Genomic DNA, 6198 nt, shown 5'->3' with positions numbered 1-6198 from the left:
GAGGCTTTTACTAGTTCCTGAATGATAATAGGAAGCTCGTTAAATCCAAAGTAGGAAGTGGCAGCAATCATTGCGAGGAAGAACTTGTATCTCGGTAAAAAGTTGCTTCCATTTAGAGGACCACCTTTTGGTCTAATATCAAAATCGGCTTTACGTTTTTAATTTTCTCAATATGGGACTTGTTTTCCCATACGAGTCGCTCGGACCGGTACGAGACCGGTATCCAAATCTCGATTTAAGACATTAAGCCCTCATAATTAGAGATGCATCTACTGTTCGAGACTTAACACTTGCACAGGATGATACTCGCTGAGCCTTCCCTGTGCTTTAGGGTCGATTGTTCGATCCCCCATTTCCCTCGCCTCCTTTGCCGTCGATCGGCCTCGTCGTCCGCCTGTTGCTCCTCCACCACAACCGGCTGATTGCTGCTGCGAGGAGGAGGAGCAAGAAGAAGACGGGGTTCTCTCCGTTTGTCCATCAAAACCGCTCCATTGCTGCCGTGTGAAGGAGGAGGGAGAAGAAGAGGAGATGTATTATGCATCGTGAGATTCTCCCTCTGATCCGCTGGGGTTATAGAGACCTAGCAACAAATGTTATAGCCTTATAGGTGCCATGCATTATATTAATGTATTTTTTAGCTGTGCTCGGTTGTGCTTTTGTTAGTGTTTCCCAATAATTTTTTTATTTTTCGTTCGGTGGTATTGAAGTGTTGATATTCTACAGTTCAAAGACAAATTTTAGCGTGATAGGAAGCAAGAAGGAGAATCATTCGAACTCGCTTGAAGCAATGGAGGAAAAAAAAAGGCGTCTCTGAAGACGATAAACATTTGAAGAAACGGAGAGGTGAGGAAAAAGAAGTGCATGGAAGGGACAGTGATGGAAAGGAAGGTGGTGATGGTGTTGCTGTCGCTCAGAAATCGGATATGGAGAATAAGAAGAAAAAAAAACCGATGGATAAGGAGCGACATCGTATTATGTCCGCTGAGATGAAGGAGTTGGTGCCTAAGAAGGTAACTGGTCAAGCAGTTCAGGCGCCTGCCTTGCAACCGCCGGGAAAGAGCAATCAAGGATTCCATGTTTGATATTTTCAGGGATCTTTCTTCACTTGAACTGTCGGCTAGAGAAGCTGCAGTGGAAGCATTGGTCATGGAATTGCCGAAGGTACAGACAGAATATGAAAAGTCAGGTGGGAGTGGGACGACGTATGAGGGCAATGTACAGCTCGAAGCAGAAAAGGATGAAGTTCTAAAAAATTGTGCACCATCTGTGAGGTATGTTCTTCGGCGACTTATTCGTGGAGTTTCATCTTCAATGGAGGTACATTCCAGTTGCTTTATATCGCCTTCTTTTTCTGTTAAATTCTTATAATTTTATTGGCTGTTATATTTGTCAGAATCGAATGCTTTCTAGCCTGTTGTGTTCTTAATTGTAGAACTAGTTATTTCAAAGAGGGAGCTTAGAATGAAGTTGGGCATATCCAAAAGAGAGCTTGTAAAACCATGGTCCTTTTGAGCAGAAAAGTGTTATTCATTTGCATTAAAAAAAAAAGGACATCAATTTCATCTGTTCAGCATAGATGATATTTTGCATGGAGAGATGGGTCAATGGTAATAGTAGGCCCTTCCTTCCCTTTCCCTCCAACCAAACAGGCCCTTAAAGAGTTCTGAGCAGAGTGAGCTTCTTTTCAGGAAAATTAGAATCAGATATGGCACGTTTTCGACATTATCACAAAATTGTAGGTCCACAAATGAAAACTTTCCTTTCTTTTGCTCTTCCTTCAATATGCTTTGTGATTCGTTGAGCTTTTCATGTACTTACGTTCTTTGATGCTGTAATAGAGTAAAAAGGTAATGGGCTGCTATCAGCAGGATAACGTATAGTGGTTCTCTTCCAGGGTTGCTAGGCAAGGATTTGCACTAGGTTTGACGGCTGTTTTGGGAACTATTCAAAGCCTCAGTATTGATTCGATTCTGGAACTGATAGACAATCTATTGGGGGTTTCTTCTTTTGGTGACTTCAATATTTCATATGTTGCGTCTCCTTGACGAATGTTGTCTGTGTGTGAGCGTCTGAGTGAGTGTTTGGATAAATAGTTACATTCTGAGCTTGTAATGTTTAACAAGAAAGCTTTTGTCATCCTTAGTGATTCAGCTGATGAGGATGATGATGATACTGGCAGCCCTGCCTTCATGGATGCTCTTGTAGATACTTTCCTGTCCTTGCTACCTCAGTCATCTGCTCCTTCTTCTTCTCCATTGAGCAGATAGTTTGAAGTTTCTTCATTGTCCTGAACAATTACCTAGTGGTCGTTTGGTTTGGTGATACATTATAATTGAGGGGCTTTAGGTTAAAATCCCATGTTAATGGGGATGTGTGGCCTGATTTCTGTATTCCTGATTATGACCATTTTAGGCAAATGCCATGCATTTAGATGGCTAAAGCTGCACAACAAGGAACATTGTTGTGGAGTGTTGGTTATATCAATTTCTGTGACATTCTGGTCATTCTTGATAGCTTGCCATTACATCTGGAATACAGTTGGACTTTTCTTATTTTATATCTACATGTAGAGATAGATATGAATCACTTGCAGTTTTTGGTGTTTCTTCTTCTTATTTTACTGAATTGACCCAAATCTAACAAGTTTGCTCCCTGTGAAGATAATTGGAATCATTGGATAGCTGCAATTACTTAAAATTGGTGTGAACTTGCTTTTAAATCTTCATCCTTTTGCAGGCCTACAGGTTTCTCTACAGAATCTGGGCTTATAAGTATTTCACGTGTGATGAAAAAGGATCTGAAGCCTTCTCATCACCAGGCTGTGACTGACAACGACAAAGATGACAATTTCATTGGGATTGAAGAATCTGAAGATGTATCAAGCAGAGGATTCAGATGGTGGTCAAAGTGACAATATTTCTGGGAAGATGCAGATGAGTCAGCTGACCCAGAAGTCAACTGTGTCTTGAATGTGGCACCTTTGGAATCTGATGCTTCTGATGGTGTAATGGATGATGCGGCAATATTCAGGATAGACTCATACCTTACACAGTTTCAAGGACCAGACAAATGCTGCTGGTAGTGGTACTGCTTAGTCTCAACTTGTGCTTTTCAAGTTGTGGGTTCTCTCACTTCTGGAGATTTTTCTACAAGAATGCAGGCAAGCATGAAAACCAAATCCCTTCTTATGATGTTATTTTTTTTTTGTTAGAATCTTTAGATACTACCTGGTGGCATTTTATATTTTAGGAGACGAATGCTGGTTGTATTTAAGGTAACATTGTTATATCTCAGGTAATCCACTCGTCCGGGTGGCATATCCTTACTTGGTTAAGGCATTTTTTATCCCATGTGCTGCAGAGGGCAGTGAGCAGCTTGGGCAGAGAATTGCAGGAATCCTACAGAAGAAACTGTTCAAAAGCAAGAAGAGTTTAAGATTGTCATCCAGATCCCGGCAGAAAGGAGCTGCTACACTTGCTCAGAATTCATCATTCTGGATATTGAAACTTCTTCATGGAAATTTTTCCCATAACGAGTTATCCCGGGTATCAGATATGCTGCAGCCCTTGTTGGATGACTACTTTAATGACAAGAAGTCTCGCTTGAAGTCTGGGTTTGTAAAAGAGATTTTCAGGCGCTACCCATGGACTCGTCACAGGCTTTTTGGCTTTCTGCTGGAGAAATGCACAAGCACCAATTCAGAATATCGGATGACTGAAGCACTTGCCCTCTATTGGGTAGCAGTTTCTGAGGGAGAACATGTTGTCATTGTGTAGTCTGATGCAGCAGCTGTTGAAAAGTGCGCCGCTTTTTCGCAGCATTGCAAACAATTATACGTTCCAAGCTCAGTGGAACCGGATGCTGGCATACGCAGCCTGCCAGTCATACCTGGGGAACAAATTTCATCCATTACTGAAGTTGGATAATGGGGTTTCCGGAAGATCGATAGATACTAGGAGAAGTACTGAAGAGGAAGAGTCGAGGTGTCCAATCCGGTCCTTAGTTAACTGTGAAATAGGCAAATTTAGGTTACTACCAACGCAATCTATTTAATTTGTTTCAATTCTTTCTGGACAGGAAGCTTTGAGAATTTTGGTTATTTTACGGCAAAGAGGGAAAGAATTTAGTAATTTGGTTTGGTTAAGCCTCTCTCTCCCTATGAAAAAGGTTAACTTTGTATCAGTTTTGACGTAAATGATATCAAAATTATCAACCATCAGCTTTCAAGAGCCGTTTTAGGCAACTTTCACGTGGATGGTCCACGTGGTACCTCATATCATCACGTATCCCGAGTGGTTGTCACTTAGCAAACAATGGAGCTCCCGAGTTGACAACGATGGCATAACTATTTTTCAATTGGATTTTTTTTTTTTGTAGTACATCGTGTTATAAAAAATCGGGAAACAAAGGAATTGAGCAAGCCACCGATTTTGTGAATTGGCCGATTCAGCTGGAAAAAGTTAATTTTTCAAGGAAATGGACACACGTATATAGTTGAGCAAAAAATAAATAATTTTTTGACATTCGAGAAGAAAATGAACAGTGGCACGCGCATTATCATAACAGCAAATGAATCGAGTTGGTTTGCCACAAATTCGATTTAAGCTGCTTCACAATATGTGAGCATTTATTGTATACTAAGTTTAATCATACTATTTACATAAAAAATAACCATCAAATAATTTACAAGAGATATCTAGAAGGGGAAATCAAATCGAATAGCAGTTAAAACTTCAAGTTTCTTATCACCACGAGGCCTCATCGAAGAACAACACCATAGAGAAGTGGAAATTACAGAATCACAGTATTAAGTTTGATTTGGAATTTTCAACTTGGCATCTTTAACTTTTCGATAACTGTTCATCTCTAATGGTGATGGTGATTGCTAACGAAATTATATAATCAGGACAATTCTTGTGAGACAATTAAATGAAGACAAAAAGGAGAAAGTCGCCTCAGTTTCAACACAATTTCGGTGTTCACACGCCGCTTGTCCAATGTGTAAAATGCGTTGACTGGAATAATGAAGTGACTTAAAGATCACTCTTTAGAACAGAGAATCATAATATTCTTGACGCGAACAACTCGGCAGATGGGACAGAGTGGTGATGCTACGCCATGTGTGACTATCATGACCTATGATGACCTCAAAGAAAATTAAAGAATAAAAGGACTCAAAATTATTACAATTATTGATTTCTTTGCATCTGCACTTGATCTGCAATTAAAGCTTCGCGTTCACCCTTTGCATGTTCATCATTCTTTTGTTCCATTGCATGAAGTGGATGAAAAGTGAAGCGTGTCTTTTTTTTAACTGAGAACGGAACCATCTACCAAAGCCCCTCCCATCTTATGGGGTTCTGCAAAATGATTTTATTTACAGTTGTTCGGTGATTGTGCTCCTCATGGCCATTAGACTTTTTATCTTCTCTTTAGATGGGCTTTCATTAAGAATGTCGTTCACACTTTTGTGCATTTTTAACCCTTCCTTTGGCTCTCAATATTAAAGCTGTTTGTAAAAACAAGCTTAGAAAAAGCCTGTAAAGCAAAACAAAGTCAGACAAGGGAGATTTAAAACCCTCAACAATGTACATCGAAGTTTTTCTTCACCACAGAGTCGAAATAACATCTCAATTGAAGAAAAGAAAGCCATAGATGTAGCACCGTATGAAGTTTTCCTCACCGGTATGACTCGCGGTTTATCTGCTGTCATTTTCAGTTGATAACCTGTAGTTTTCATCATATTAACTCGGGTAGAAGATATTCACCAGACAATGACACAACAGAGCAAGAGTCAGAACACATGGCTAAGTTTTGAGAGTGCATACTTCTTTTGATAGTGACTAAACGGCCTCAATCGCCAGCGAATAGGCTGAAAGCTTGGTGCGAAATTAAGAGAGGTCGGTATGACCTAAGTCTAGCATATGTAAGCGGATACTGTTTCCCTGTAACATTCTTATGCTTGCGATGAAGACGAAGATACTGACAGCAACCAAGGAAGTATGTCTTATCTGGTTCAGTTTTAACTATGCCTAATTAACTAGTGGACTCCGATTTCCTTGTTAATTTGACATAAGTAACAGCCTAAAGAGACATTGGTTAATTTTTTCCTTCAAGGATGGAAATGTATCTGAGACAAGTCAAGGAAAACTTATTTCACATGACCTTCTCAAACCTCCCCTAACAGATTTTACACCT

General features: G+C 40.0%; 1 pseudogene; it reads left to right on the top strand.

Moving 5' to 3' along the window:
• Nucleotides 1-291: 291 nt before the first annotated feature.
• On the top strand, nucleotides 292-4124 carry LOC116247445 (uncharacterized; annotated as a pseudogene).
• Nucleotides 4125-6198: the final 2074 nt, after the last annotated feature.

Source organism: Nymphaea colorata, chromosome 2, assembly GCF_008831285.2.
Source record: "Nymphaea colorata isolate Beijing-Zhang1983 chromosome 2, ASM883128v2, whole genome shotgun sequence".
NCBI classification, from domain to species: domain Eukaryota; kingdom Viridiplantae; phylum Streptophyta; class Magnoliopsida; order Nymphaeales; family Nymphaeaceae; genus Nymphaea; species Nymphaea colorata.
This window is presented reverse-complemented; position numbering and strand designations above follow the sequence as displayed.